The sequence below is a fragment of the Lathyrus oleraceus genome, chromosome 7 (assembly GCF_024323335.1).
Source record: "Lathyrus oleraceus cultivar Zhongwan6 chromosome 7, CAAS_Psat_ZW6_1.0, whole genome shotgun sequence".
Lineage (NCBI taxonomy): Eukaryota > Viridiplantae > Streptophyta > Magnoliopsida > Fabales > Fabaceae > Lathyrus > Lathyrus oleraceus.
In genome coordinates, this window is record NC_066585.1 from 471,016,490 (window position 1) to 471,032,922 (window position 16,433).

The window sequence follows — 16,433 nt, forward strand, 5'->3', positions numbered from 1 at the left end:
CAGTTTCTTTGATCCAGAGATCAGTGTGCTGAAGGATATGATAGCATTGATTACACCTGACCATGTGGGGATGTTCCGTGAGACTTATGGGGGTATTCTGAAGATGGTTTTTAGGCTCACTGACAGGGATAAGAGCACCATCCATACTCTTCTCCAGTTTTATGATCCGGGTTTGAGATGCTTTGTCTTCCCGGATTACTGGTTGGGGCCTTTGATGGAGGACTATGCCAGCATCCTGGGTATTCAGATCAGAAATCAGGTTCCTTTCTATGCTACTAAGGAAGAACCTGATGTTAGTGGGATCTCCCGTGCTCTTTATTTGAGCCCTGAAGTGACTAAAGGAGGTGTGAAAGAGAAGGGAAAGTTGCTTGGTTTTCATCTGAGTTTCCTAGAGGCTAAAGCCAAGGAGCATGCTGTTTTGGGTGATTGGAAGGCTGTCTGTGCTTTGATTGTTGTGAGCATTTATGGAATCATCTTGTTCCCTAATCAGAAGAACTTTGTGGATATTAATGCCATTCGGTTGTTTGTTCAGAGGAATCCTATTCCTACCCTGGTTGGGGATGTTTATTACTCGGTCCATAATCGGAACGAGAAGAGGCGTGAGGGATTGATTAGGTGTTGTACTCAGCTACTATACAAGTGGTTCATGGGATATTTGCCTTCCAGGGGTGCTTTTGTTCTTCTTGACCATACTGTAAATTGGGCAACCAAGTTGATGGGTTTGCAAGCCAAAGACATAGCTTGGACTCATAATAGTGGGGTTGGACAAGATTTCATTTGCAGTTGTGGGAGTTTTCCCAATGTGCCTCTTATAGGAGTTCAGGGTTGCATTAATTATAACCCGACACTTCTTAAGAGACAAATGGGATTCGCTATGGAGGTTCCTCCTCTCAAGAGTGAGATTCAGGAAACTTCCTACTTCCCGGTTGAGGGTAACCAGTCACGGTTGAGGCAAGTGTCTGATGCATGGCGCAACATTCAAAGGAAAGGCAAGTTTTCTTGGGGTAGAGCTAATAACAGGTCTTTTCCTCCGTTTGATGATTGGCTCAGCAAGAGAGTGGAGTTCACTCGTCTACCATTTCCTGTGGGTGATCCTTGGTATCCGTTGATTGAGGAATCTCATTCTTCTGTCAGCATGGAAGAGTTCCTGGAGATGAAGAGGGAGAGATATCAGCTGCATGCAGAGAAGACTGAATTGGAGATGAGTGTTGCTAGAATCCAAATGGCTAATCAGGAAATCAAGGGGAAAATGGAAGACCAGGATAAGAGACATGCTCTTGTGGTGAAGCGCTTTGAGATAGACACCGCTTATTATGGCAAGGTCAGCCAAGCTTTAGAGTCATCCACGAGGGAGCACGACATCACCAAGGAGAGGTTGGCTAGAGCTTCGAAGGTCATTGAAGATGAGAAGAGGAGACAAATCCTTGTGAGGGATCAGAGGGAAGACAGAGTCAGAACCCTTATCGCTGAGTGGGAGGCAAAGCTGAAGATTAAGGAAGCAGAGAACGTGAAGATCATTGTTGAGAGAGATTATTATATTGCTGAGAGAGATCATTATCTTGCCGAGAGGGATCATTATTTCCGACAGATGAAGATTCACTAGAAGGAGGTGGGGAGATTGCAGTAGGAGAACACTGAGCTCAGGTTCGCCGCGAAGTTTACCAGGATGGTTGATGATGTAGGGCTTTCTGTGGGACCTTCGTCAGTTTAGACCTCTCTTATTTGTGTTGGATTACCGTCAGGCCTGTTGACGGAATTCACTTGCTTGTATTTCCTTTCTGTTTCTGGAGAATTATAATTTGATTTGTATCAAACTTGATGTATGACTTTCGCACATATTATGCACTTTTGATATACAGTGGTTGTTTTCATTCAGTGATCAATCTTCAAGCTTTATTTGCTTTGCCATGCTTCACTCACACAGCACACACATGGTTGGGTGATATCTTTGCTAAATCATAATTCTCTGCGCTGTATGTCAAAATCAATCGATGAATGTCAGAATATTGCTGCCGGATTATTATCTGTCTCGATGAAGCCAGGATCGAAAGACAGAGTGTTTCTCATATGGATAGACATTGCATTCATGCATGAATCATAATAACTTGTCTTCTATTTTGCAGGTGTCAGTTTCTAACGTGCTTGATTGTTTCAGGAATCATTGCTCGCGCACGTAGAATCATTCCTTTGCACGCAGCACGTCCGCACAGATACCCTACCAGACGCAACACATCCAGGCTGATGGATCTACCCAACACAGATATTCTCGAGCTGAAGGAGAAAATGAACGAACTGATCAATGTCATGCAAGGTTTTGCCGTGGGGCAGAAAGCACTTGCTGATAAAGTGGAGAAGCTCGAGCGGGCTTCAGCTGCCAACAGTGGTATCAATTTAGAGGGTGTCTCCAACCATGGCCTTGGTGGTTCCAGGGATGGGGGAGATCTCGGAAAAAAGACAATTGCTGGTGTAGTGACTAATAATGGGGGTGGTTTTGGTGTTGCCACAGGCGGTGGACCAGGTCCGATGGGTAACAATCTGAAGGACAGTCTGTTTCCTCCTTTCTTCGGGGCCGAGGAGGATAGAGAAGAAGACCAGTTCTCCGTGCTTAATGAACAGTTTGGTCAATACGGTGTCCAACCACCAAATAAAGAAATTCAAGTGCTGGCGGAGAAGATCAGGGCTCTTGAAAGCTATGCTACTCCGGGGGTTGTTAATATGTCAAATATGGGGCTTGTTGAGGGGATTGTGATCCCGCAAAAGTTTAAAGTGCCTGCGTTTGACAAGTATAATGGGAGTTCTTGCCCGGAAACTCATCTCCAGGCCTTCGTCCGAAAGATTTCTGCTTATACAATGGACCAGAAACTTTGGATGTACTTCTTCCAGGACAGTCTGTCTGGGGGATCTTTGGAATGGTACACCAAATTGAAATCTTCTGACATTAAAAGCTGGCAGGATCTTGGGGATGCATTCTTTAAACAATATCAATTTAATGCTGATATGGCGCCTAGCCGTACCCAATTGCAGGGTATGTCTCAGAAGCCTAATGAGGGGTTTAAAGAATATGCACAGAGGTGGAGGGAGCTGGCTGCCCGAGTCCAACCTCCGTTGGTGGATAGAGAAATGTCTGACCTGTTTATGGGTACCCTTCAGGGGACATTTGCAGAAAGGATGGTGGGATGCCCGGTTACCAACTTCGCTGATATTGTAGTGGCCGGTGAAAGAATTGAGAGTTGGTTGAAGATGGGGAAGATCCAGGGTAGTGCTTCGTCGTCTGGATTGAAGAAGCCCTTTGGGAATGGTCAGAGGAAGAAGGAGGGTGACACCAACGCTGTGTATGCTCAGAGAGGACAGAGTAAGGATCATTATTACCAGCACACTGCTGTGGTAACCATTCCTGCTGATAATCAGCAACAGCAACAACCACAACAACAACGACAACCATTTCAACAGAGACCGCAGAGGGCCGGGTATCAGGTGCGAGGGCGAATGGCTGATCGTCAATTTGATAGGCCACCTGTAACCTACTCATTCTTGTTGAAGAAGTTGAAAGATTTGGGGTTGGTCCAGCTGAGAATGTTGGCTCCAGTGAGACCCGATCAGAGGCCTCCCAGCTATGATGAGAACGCCAAGTGCGAATTCCACTCAGGTGCTCCTGGACACAATGTGGAAAATTGTAAAGCTTTTAAGCATGTTGTCCAGGACTTGGTGGATTCTAAAGCTATCAACTTTGCATCGTCTCCAAATGTTAATGCTAATCCCATGCCCGCTCATGGTCAAATGGGGGTGAATGAAATTTCTGAGGATAAGGGCAGAATCGGGCTGATAAATGTAGATCAGTTGAAGACTCCGTTGGCTGAGGTCAAGAGGCAATTGTTGAAGAATGGGGTTTTCCCGGGCTGCGATGACTGTTGTGCTGCGTGCACCGTTGTTCCTGATGGGTGTGTTTTATTGAGGGAGGTTGTCCAGAGGATGATGGATGAAGGAAGCCTCAGGTTTGAGAAGGCAGATTTGGGGAAAAAGGATGTCTCCACCATAACCATCTATTTCGATCCGGTCGATTTGTCAACGCTGGCAGATGCGGCTCCAGTTACTATCACGGTACCTGGGCCAATTCCTTATGACAACGACGATGCTGTACCATGGCATTATGGTGGAGAAGTCTATTGCAATGGGGAGAAGTTGGAGGATCATACTGCAGGTGAAACCACCGTTTCAAAGGTGGATAATGCCGGACCCAGTGGTTTCACTCGCAGTGGAAGGTTGTTTGCACCTGACGCTTTAAGGAGTGGAAAGGGAGAAAAAGAAAAGAAAGATAAGGCTGAGGCTTTAGCCAGGGCGAGAGGGAAGCAGGTGGTGAATGAGGGTACTCTTGTGGTGACACCGGCGCCTGGTGGGTCGGAAAAAGAACTTGATGATGAAGCTAAAGAATTTCTGAGGATCATCAAGAAGTCAGAGTATAAGCTTGTTGATCACTTGCAACAGACTCCATCCAAGATCTCAATCTTGTCCTTATTGCTGAGCTCCGAGGGGCATAGGGAGGCTTTGTTGAAAATACTGAAGAGAGCCCATGTTCCTCAGGAGATAACAATCAATCAGTTGGAGACGGTGGTGTCAAACGTCAATGCCAGCCATGGGCTGGGATTCACTGATTTGGATCTGACTGTGGATGGGCGGAATCATAATAGGGCATTACACATTGCAATGGAGTGTAAAGGAGTCGTGCTCTCGCACGTGTTGGTTGATATCGGCTCATCACTCAATGTGTTGCCTAAGAAGGCCCTGGCGAAACTGGACTGTGAAGGGTTGATCTTGACGCCCACGGACCTGATAGTTAGAGCTTTTGATGGCTCAAAGCGGGTTGTGTTTGGAGAAGTGGAGCTCCCGGTGAAGATTGGGCCCGAGGTGTTTAAGTCTGTATTCTATGTCATGGATATTCAGCCGGCATACAGTTGCTTGTTAGGTAGGCCGTGGATCCATGCTGCTGGGGCAGTGACTTCGACTTTGCACCAGAAACTGAAGTACATCTGGGACGGGCAGGTCGTCACTGTTTGTTTGGGAGGAAGATATCTTCGTCAGCCACCTATCATCGTTCAAATATGTTGAAATGGACGGTGAAATTATTGAAACACCAAGTCAAGTATTCGAAACCGTCAAGGTGGAGAATGCTATTTTTGCTAAAGAGGAGAAACCGTCCATTTCTTCGTACAAGCAGGCTACTGAGGTGGTAAAGAGCGGAGAGGCCCCAGGTTGGGGGAAGATGATGGACATCGCCGCCAAGAAAGACCGATTTGGGGTGGGTTATCAGCCGGGCCGAGGCTCGTCTGGTCAGAGCAAGGGACGTCGTCAGCCATTCACGTTCACCAGTGCTGGAATGCTGGATCCAGATCACATCTGTATGGTGGGTGAAGAGGTCGACAATGACTGTGAGCTTGATCAATGGATAAAACCGTGCGTACCAGGGATGGAAGTCCAGAACTGGAAGGCCGAAAAGATCATCACTGTCACTCTACGTGAAGAGTAATATTTCCTGTTTTTCAATTTTATTTGCATGGAAGCCATACGTTTGCCCGAAACGTAATGGTTCATTGTAAGGGCCACCTCATGTGTTCATTTTGCAATATTTGCATCATAAATAAATGGATGTTTTTCATTAAAAGCGGTGTTCCCTGTTTTTCATTTATTTTTGCAGTTTAAAAAAACAAAAATAAAAATGGCAATGTTTGTTTTCATTTTCCTTTCAATTTGCTTCGATCCGGTTCTAAAGCAATGCATGAATCAACATTCATGCAGATGCGATCATTCTCCGGATCTCATTGATAACAATCCTGTTACACCCTCACATGACTTCGACAATCCAATCTATCATGCCGAAGAAGAAGGCGAAGATGATTGTGAACTACCGGAGGAATTAGCCAGGTTGTTGAAACAAGAGGAGAAGGTGATTCAGCCGCACGAGGAGCAAGTTGAGATTGTGAATCTGGGTACCGAAGAGGTCTGAAAAGAAGTGAAAGTGGGGGTCGCTTTGGAGGCAAATGTCAAGAGCAGATTGGTAGCACTGTTGAAAGAGTATGTCGATATCTTCGCCTGGTCTTATCAAGATATGCCAGGGTTGGATACCGATATCGTTGTGCACAAGCTACCGTTGAGAGCGGATTGTCCTCCAGTGAAGCAGAAGTTGCGCAGAACTCGACCTGAGATGGCTATGAAAATTAAAGAAGAGGTGCAGAAGCAGTTGGATGCTGGGTTTCTCGCTGTTACCAATTATCCGCCTTGGGTCGCAAACATTGTGCCGGTCCCGAAGAAGGATGGGAAGGTGAGAATGTGTGTGGACTACCGGGATTTGAACAAAGCTAGCCCGAAGGATGATTTCCCATTACCTCACATTGATGTGTTGGTAGATAATACAGCTCAATTCTCGGTGTTTTCCTTCATGGATGGCTTTTCTGGCTATAATCAAATCAAAATGTCGCCAGATGATATGGAGAAAACAACGTTCATCACACCGTGGGGTACTTTCTGTTACAAAGTGATGCCATTTGGTCTCAAGAACGCCGATGCTACTTATCAGAGAGCCATGGTGACTTTGTTTCATGATATGATTCATCATGAAATCGAATGCTATGTTGATGACATGATAGCAAAGTCCCAAACAGAAGAGGGGCATTTGGTAGATCTGGCCAAGTTGTTTGACCGGTTGAGACAATTCAGACTGAGGTTGAATCCGAATAAGTGCACTTTCGGAGTGCGGTCCGGTAAGTTGCTGGGGTTTATAGTAAGCGAAAGAGGAATCGAGGTTGATCCTGCTAAAGTAAAAGCAATAAGAGAAATGCCTGAACCGAGAACAGAGAAGGAGGTTCGTGGTTTCTTAGGTAGATTGAACTACATTTCACGGTTCATATCTCACTTAACAGTCACGTGTGAACCTATATTCAAGTTGTTAAGAAAAGATCAAACGGTCAGGTGGAATAATGATTGCCAAGCGGCATTTGAAAAGATAAAAGAATATTTGCAGGAGCCTCCGATTCTGATGCCTCCTGTGGAGGGACGATCGTTAATTCTATACTTGACGGTCCTCGAGGGGTCTATGGGGTGTGTACTGGGGCAGCATGACGAGTCTGGTCGAAAAGAGCATGCGATTTACTACCTTAGCAAAAGTTTACCGACTGTGAAACAAGATATTCATTGCTCGAGAAAACTTGTTGTGCTTTGGTATGGGCTGCTCGCCGACTAAGACAGTATATGCTGGTTCATACCACTTTGTTGATTTCCAAGATGGATCCGATCAAGTATATTTTTAAGAAGCCAGCATTGACCGGACGGGTTGCGCGGTGGCAAATGATTTTGACTGAATATGATATTCAGTATACCTCTCAGAAAGCAATCAAGGGGAGTGTATTGTCTGATTACCTCGCCCAACAACCCATTGAGGATTATCAACCGATGAAGTTTGAGTTCCCTGATGAGGACATTATGTTTCTCAAATCGAAAGATTGTGAGGAACCAATCCCGTAGGAGGGGCCTGACCCTGAATCCGAATGGATTCTGATGTTTGATGGGGCCGTTAACGTGAATGGTAGCGGTGTTGGTGCTGTTTTGGTTACGCCGAAAGGATCCCACATTCCTTTTGCTGCCCGACTAACATTTGAATGCACCAACAACGTGGCTGAATACGAAGCTTGTATCCTGGGGATTGAGGAGGCGATTGATTTGCGAATCAAAAACCTTGTTATATATGGAGATTCAGCTTTGGTTGTGAATCAGGTTAACGGAAAATGGTATACGCATCAATCTCATTTAATTCCATACCGGGATTATACGAGGAGATTGTTGACGTTTTTCACCAAGTTAGTGTTGCATCATGTGCCTAGAGAAGAGAATCCTTTGGCAGATGCTTTGGCTACTCTGGCTGCCTTGATTAAGGTGCAGTGGTGGAATCAGTTCCCAAGTGTTGAGGTGGGACGTCTGGATAGACCGACTAATGTGTTTGTTGTTGACACATCACCTGATGATGAGAAGCCGTGGTATTACGATATCAAGCGCTATCTGGAAACCCAAGAGTATCCTGAGGGAGCATCTAAAAAGGACCGAAAGACCTTGAGGAGGTTGGCCATGGTGTTCTATCTGAACAAAGATGGGGTTTTGTACAAGCGGAATTTCGATTGGGTTTTGCTCAGATGTGTTGATGACAAAGAAGCAAGCCAATTGATGAAAGAGGTTCACGAGGGGTCGTTTGGTACCCATGCCAGTGGGAATGCAATGGTGAAGAAGCTGTTGAGAGCCGGATATTATTGGATGACAATGGAGGCCCAGTGTTTCAATTTTGTGCGGAAGTGTCATAAATGCCAGATTTATGCTGATAAGGTGCACGTGCCTCCAAATCCGTTGAGTTTGATGTCGTCTCCGTGGCCGTTTGCTATGTGGGGCATTGATATGATTGGGAAGATTGAGCCTACGACTTCGAATGGGCACCGGTTCATATTAGTGGCTATTGATTACTTCACCAAGTGGGTGGAAGCAGCCTCTTATGCAAACGTGACGAAACAGGTTGTCGCCAGATTTCTGAAGAGAGATATCATTTTCAGATATGGGGTTCCCGAAAGAGTCATTACTGACAATGGTTCTAATCTCAACAATAAGATGATGGCAGAACTGTGTCGGGAATTCAAGATTGAGCATCACAATTCTTCTCCTTATCGTCCGAAGATGAATAGGGCGGTTGAGGCAGCCAATAAGAATATAAAGAAGATTGTGCAGAAGATGGTCGTGACCTATAAAGATTGGCACGAGATGTTGCCGTTTGCATTGCATGGGTATCGAACCTCGGTGAGTACGTCTACTGGGGCAACGCCTTTCTCGTTGGTATATGGAATGGAAGCCGTGCTACCGGTTGAGGTTCAGATTCCGTCGTTGAGAGTCCTGATGGACGTGAAATTGGAAGAGGCCGAATGGGTAAGGACCCGGTACGAAGAGTTGAGCCTAATTGAGGAAAAGAGGCTGACGGCCATCTGTCATAGGCAGTTGTACCAGCAGCGAATGAAGCGTGCTTTTGACCGAAAGGTGCGACCTCGTGTGTATCACGTAGGTGATATGGTGCTGAAAAGGATCCTTCCTCCTCAAAACGATCGTAGGGGCAAGTGGACACCCAATTATGAAGGTCCATTCGTGGTCAAAAAGGTTTTCTCTGGTGGAGCCTTGTTGTTGACGACCATGGATGGCGAGGATTTTCCATCCCTTGTAAATGCGGACGCAGTTAAAAAATACTTCGTATAAGAGACCCGCTAGACGAAAAGAATAAAATAGTCCAGGCAAAAAATGGGCATCCCGACGAACCAAAAAAAAATGAAAAGGTTCGGGCAAAAATTAGGGATAAAAAGAAAAAAACTGTACACCCGGCAAGTCGAAAACCCCACAAGGGCGGCTTGGGCAAAAAAGGGTATCCCGGTGGACTGAAAACCCGAAAGGGAGGTCCAGGCAAAAGAGGGATTGAAACGAACAACTGCATCTAGCATGATCGTTTGTACTTTGGTTATGACACCAGGATAATCCCGACAGAGATCAGTCGGAAGCGTCTTGTTCAGAAGGCAGAAAGCACGGAGAGCCTGAGGACATATGGGGTGTAACCGAGTTGGAACTCGATGAGATCGCGGTTTTCACATTGCCATTAGGATAGATTTTCCTTTTGTGCGCAATTACCTCTTTTCAGGAATTGCTTCCTTTGTATTGCTTAGTTATGAGCCACACTTTTTCCAATTAATACAATGCATATTCAGTCAAATAATTTTTGTTTTTTGTTTTCATTACCGCTTTGATTGAAAAAACATCCGTTTATTTTGATAAAGAATCTTTTCATTTTAAGACATACGGGTCCCTTCCAATGCATGTTTATAAGATTGAAAACTTGAAATATTATTTGGAAGGTTGAGTGACCCAGGTGTTGAAACTTTGGCACGCCTGGGGCACGTTTTTATCTAACGGTCTCTTTTGCAGGTGCTGTTAGATATTTTCACTCACTTGCAGGTTGTGATGTGAAGCTTTTGACAAAAGATCCCCGTGGAGTCCAGTCAGGGACAAGAGGAATAGAAGAACGGTGAAAAGGCGACGGAAGAATGTACGATGATCCTGGAAGGTTAATCAAGAAGACTCTTCAAATGTCTGAGGAATGGAAAGTTTGTATGAATCTAGGGAGTGCGGTCTCCGTGGAGTACGGAGAAGTCGAGAATACAAGGTGATGAATCAGAAAAGTCCAGACGAGTTTGGGAGCTCTCAAAAGTGGAAAGCTGATACTGGATTTAGATGTGGAATACCAGGGTTCGACGAGTCGACGGGTGTTCTGTGCCAGAATTTCCTTATTTCCCCAAGCAGAGTGAGGGTTGCCTATTCCCCTGCGGCGGTGTTGTTCCCTAGCAGGGTTGGAGATTACTGTTTCCCCAGCGGAGGTGTCCTTTGCTGGCTTTTCCCCCAGCAAGCCGAAGATTATTGTTTTCCCCGCAGAGTGTGTTGGTGGCTTCTTCCCCAGCGAAGTCCCCAGGCGGGTCGGGTACAGAGGAGGTTATCCGTAGTGAGGGTTGCCTATTCCCCAGCAGCAGTGCTATTCCCCAGTAGGGTGGAGATTTGAGTGTTGTCGAGCTCTTCAGCAGAGTGCCTTGAGCTCCCCAGAAGAGTCCCTTGAGGGGGATACTTTTTATGCATTCATCATTTAGACAAGCATAGCATGTTGCATATCTAATTGCGTAGCATTTCCATGATTATGGAGCATTATGCTAAAAAAAATCATCATGCATCAGCATTGCAAGTATAAGCTAGTCTCAAGCCGTGGATACTGTTTGAGGATTGGCTTCGCCAGAGGGTGAAGATGTTACTCTGAGGAGTTTGGCATCGTGATTTTGAATTAACAGTATTCCCCAGTAGTGCGATGTTGGAGGAAGAGTTTCTGTCGGGCGGAGATGGGAATATATATATAAAAAAAAATCGAGAGAAGTTTTGGGGTTCAAAAGAGGGCAAAAAAGAGAAAGAGAATAATCCCCGACTGAGCGCAAATTGTTCATTTGCTAGGGTTGAATAGAGGATGGCATGCTCATGGCTTGTTACCCCCAGCATGGGTCGTTGGCACGCGTGCCGCCTCATTTATCACTGTCCCTTCTTTTTGCCGATGCTGACAGGCATGACAAGTTTTCGGGTATTCTGACCGATATGGTATTCAGACCGATATGGTGTTCAAGCCAGTTTCCGATGTTCAGATCGAAGAGGTTTCCGACGTTCAGGTCGACGCACTTGTGGGTATTCAGACTTTCCGATCTTCAGGTCGAAGAAGCTTCCGAAGTTCAGATCGATGCAGCTTGCGGCATTCAGGCCAGGTTTCCGGTGTTCAGGCCGAGGTGGGTATTCAGACCAGACTTTCCGATTTTCAGATCGAAGAAGCTTCCTAAGTTCAGATCGATGCAGCTTGCGGCATTCAGGCCAGTTTCCGGTATTCAGACCGAAATGGTATTCAAACCGAAGCGGTATTCAGACCGAAATGGTATTCAGACCGAAGCGGTATTCAGACCAAAATGGTATTCAGACCGAAGCGTCATTCAGGCCAATCTCTCGGTGTTCAGACCGACGTTAATAATCTCATATTCCGATGCTCAGTATTCAGACTGATGAGCGGCGTTCAGGCCATGGTGGTTCCTGTGTTACCATTTATTTTGGTATCCAGGTCAACGTTCCTTTTCGGTATTCAGGCCGACTTTCACCGTACCAGACAGATTCTTCTTTTGAGAATGTTTCCTTGCCGATTCTGACAGGCATTGTTAATTATTATCCCCAGCGGAGTGCAAATTGTTCGTCTGTTCTTGGTATTCAATCACTCTTCACCCTGATCATCTGAAAGCCGAGGCTATTCATATCGACAGGTTCACAGTGGATTGAATAGGGGCAGCTATAACACCTCAAAATTTGCCCTCCTCTCTTGGGACTAGCTTAGCATATTGCATTTCATTTTGTAGGACATTAGTCATTGCATATTGCATATCATGTGAAAATAGACAAGTCATCCTCCTAAGTCTTTCTCAAAAGATGGAGAGGTTAAGAGATGCAAGCCTGAGGGTCTCATAAATTGATCACTAATCATCTGAGGTTTGTGCTTTAATTAGGGTTTCTTGGTCCTTCAAGGAGTTTGAGCATTATCTTATTGGCAAGGGTACATCATCATCATCATGGTTATGTCATCCTCAAGGGGCTCATTGTTCAGGCTCAGATTCTTTGGGATTAGGGTTTTGACCTCTGGTCAACCCTAATCAGTTGCATTCTACCAGTCAGGGTTCCTCAAGGAGATGGGGTTTATTTGTTTGGATGAGGATCATATGATTATTATGTGGAGCTTACAAGATCTATGGGTTCATTTTGGATCCAATTCCTCAAGTGGTTAAGGCTCAGGCTGATCAGGGCATTTCTAAGTAATCTATCAACCAGAAAGTCAACAGAAAGTCAACTGAGGGCTAGGAGGTGGAGAAATGAGTTTCAACATCTCATTCATGTTCAAAAGAGGCTTATTCATCATGTCAAATGCATATCTTGAAGAATTTGAGGTCAGATCAAAAGTTTCCAAAAATGGAAAGTGACCTGTAATTGAAAGTTTCCCAAAATGGAAAGTTTTTGGTTCAAATTCAACTTGGTCTTACATCATCAAAAAAGCTTCAAATGAAATTTTGTCCAACATGAAAGTTGAATATCTCTCTCTCCCATTTCCAAAAAGTCCAAGATCATGAATTTATGATGAATGGTTGAGGAGATATGATCAAATCATTGCCAAGGGTGCTTGAAACTTCAAAAGGCCATATCTTTTGACTCATAACTCCAAACTGAGTGCTCCTTTTTGCCAAATTCTTCTCATGAAATGAAATTTCCAAATCATTCATCACATTGCATGAAATTTCATCACATAATCATTTGCTCATTCATGTGATTTTTGGAGGGAAAATCATGAATTCAAAATTGGTGCATCATGTGGACTTTTTAACCATTCCAACATGTTCATGAGAGGATTTTAAGTGAAATTGCATGGCCATTGCTACTGTTCACGTGGGATTGCATGCATGGGGTGAAAAAACCAATTTTTGCATAACACCTCTTTTCTCACTAAATTTCATTAACCAAGCCTAAACATGATTAGCAAATGGATTAACATGTCATATAAATAGCTAATCATAACAGAATTGCTCATTATTCATCATTTCTAGATCTAGAATTTTTTCCCTCCAAAATTTTCTCTCCATTGGAATTCAAATTTCTTCCACATAACACATTGATTTTCTTCCATATTCTTGTTCTCTGACCTTCATTTAGTGTAGATCAAGCATTGGTTTGGAAGATTCGAGCAGAAATCAAGCATAATCCAAGCAAGAACATGAAGATGGAAAGTGTTGTTTGAGCAAGATCTAAGCCTCTCCAAGCCTCAATTTCTTCACAGGGCCTCATAACAAGTGCTCATGAGTAGATCTACACACGTGCCAAGCCTTGAATCACCAGAATTCACTACTGCCATTGTTGGAGCTTCAAGAAGGTGCAAATTTCGAATCTCCTAATTCTCTTTTTTATGCACATAGAGTTGTAGAGCTTTTCATGCTGGAAATTCTGATATAAATTTCATGAAATTTGGATAAAAAATGAAGAAGTTATGTTGAATTGAAATTTGTAGATCCAAACTTATTTTGTTCGATTCGTGAAATATGTTGAGAATTAGGCTTAGTTTTTATAATATTTGGAATCTACGTGATGAGAGCTTTCCATTGATATATGCCTTGAAAAATTCTGGATTTTTTTTTGTGAACAGTAACAACCACCGTCTTCATGAAGAAGACGGTGGTTTCCGCCACTAGCGTCCGCCTAGCGTCCGTTTCTGCATTTGGCTAGGGCAATGATGAAACGACGTCGTTTTGTCCTGGAAGCGCCCCTCGCTTCGATTCCGACTGGGAGCAATTGCCATTTTATTCAATTCTTTTCATTATTTCATGTTTTTTTCAATTTTTATTTCATTTTTTCCATGATCTTCAAAAAATCATAACTAATTGAAAAATGATCCAATTAATTCCTGGTTTTTTCTACTTGATCCTTGAAATGTCTAGAATTTTATGGTGTAAATTTCAGAAATTGTGCATGGCTGGAATTTAAATTGTGTTAGGATAATTGAACATGTGTGCATTTGGACCTTGTCTCATTCATCCTATCATAAAATGCTTGATATTGATCCAATTGCCATGAAATTTTGCATGATTGTTCCTAACATGTGGATGGATGTTTGAGGCTTGACTGTGCATTTTTCTCATTTTCCATTCCTGTTTTATGCACATGTTTGTATGGTGTGACAATTTGTGTCACACAATTTGATGTTCAACTTGTGCATTTTCATTTCCATATCAAATGAGCTTCTCTGTTTATGATTTTTGGTATGTTGATTCTATTGGACATGTTGTATGCTCATGAAAATTTCCAGAATTGTTTGAGCCATTTCTGATTTAATGTGAATTTTCTCATCTTGTATGTCCATTTGAATGCATTGAATTTGCCTTTGACTTCTCTTGCTTATTACATGCCCTTGCTTAGTGATTTTGATTTGGTTCTTTTTAGGACATATTCATGATTGTTTAAAGATGATTCATGTTGAATATCAAGTTCTGTTTTGACTTTTTGCCCCACCTTTGACCCTAGCCTTTAAGCTAGTGGTTTGTTCTCACAATTTGAGTTGTGTATTTTAGGTTTCAAAGCAATTAGCCACATTGGTTGATATGATCTTATCACTTGAGATATAAGTTATTTTGGTTGACTAACCTTGCTGTTTTGTAGGTCTTGTGGATGGTGAATCAATCTAGTTTGCTTGCACCTTAGGCCTTGCACCATTGTTGTCTGATGTTTGGTTGTTTGACTGTTGTTGATTGTTTGATTTGTCTGAATGTAAATATTGACTGGTTTAGCTTTTCTTACAGGTACTTTAGCCGCTTTAACTCATTATTTGAGTTGCTTTGCTTTGCTTGTGGTTGGCATACCACTTAGGTAACTTCCTTGATTTCCATGTAGTCTGGAAGACCTGTCATGTTACTTTGGCAGGCACCTGTCTGAAGCCCTCCTTAAGAGGCAATGTTTGTGCTTGTTTATCTTTGTGCCTTGTACATATAAAGACCTCCTAAGTGAAGAGGCATTGGCAGATAAAATGGATGTGCAATCCATCCCCTGCTATTCAATTATGTCTTTCATTTTGCTCACACCATGTGTTGATGCACTTTGAATGAAAACCCAAAATCTTGTTGTGTCAGTCATGTGGAATAGAGTCCCACATTCTGGACTCCCACACCTTCGTTGATTCAAGCTCTCCCAGGCCAGGGATAAGAGCTATGAGGTCTTACCCTCATCACCTTTTCATCTGCTTCACCCTGACTCTCAATGTTAGGGTTAAGAGCAAACAACACCCCTTTCCAGTTGGCTTGTTTGTCAAGGTTGATTTGACCCCTTGACTAAAGCACAGCCTTGTATGAGCCACTTGTTTGCATATAGTGTGTGTGCTTGCTCTTGTGATTGCTCATTCGCTGTTTATTTGCTGTTTCAACTTGCTGCCTGTGCGAGTTAGGATCTGTTCAGATACCTCAACCTAGGACTATTGTGGATTGCATGACAACTATTAGGCTCGAGTCAGTCTCCCTATTAGTTTGTTATTTCCCGGTCTCTGGTTAGGAGAAAGTTTCTCCCTTGTTAAGGGGAACTACGTCGCCCTGATCCTCATACCAGATGAGGTACGTAGGCAGGAGATCGTGCGAGATCTCTCCGGGCAACCTTTTCTTTTTTGTGTGTGTTTACTTGACAGCTATTATGCTCGAGTTCCAGACTCCCTATTAGCTTGTCTATTTGATAACCTTTTTGTGTGTGTTAGGAGTTGGATGTAAGACCAGTGATTGGCATTCCCTTTCCTATTTGTTGTGTGCTTGGAGTCTGATGTAAGTCCAGCAATTGGCATTCAGTTTCCTGTTTGTGTTTCTTTGTTTGGAGTCTGATGTAAGTCCAGCGATTGGCATTCGGTTTCCTGTTTGTGTTTCTTTGTTTGGAGTCTGATGTAAGTCCAGCGATTGGCATTCGGTTTCCTGTTTGTGTTTCTTTTGTTTGGAGTCGGATGTAAGCCCAGCCATTGGCAGTCTATTTCCAGTTGTGTGTTTGCTTTGACGTCTCATCGTCTTTGTGTTGTGTTTTGTTTCGGCGTGCGTTAGCCGAACTACGGTAGCTCTGATTCTCATTCCAGATGAGATACGTAGGCATAGGATGCGATATCCTAGCGAGCCCGTTGCCCATTTCCCCGAACTACGTTGACTCTGATGTTTGTTTCTGACAAACTACGTAGGACCAGGATGCGACATCCTGCCGAGTCACCTTCCTCCTTCTTCCATCTGTGTTTGATTCCAGTGTGTGTG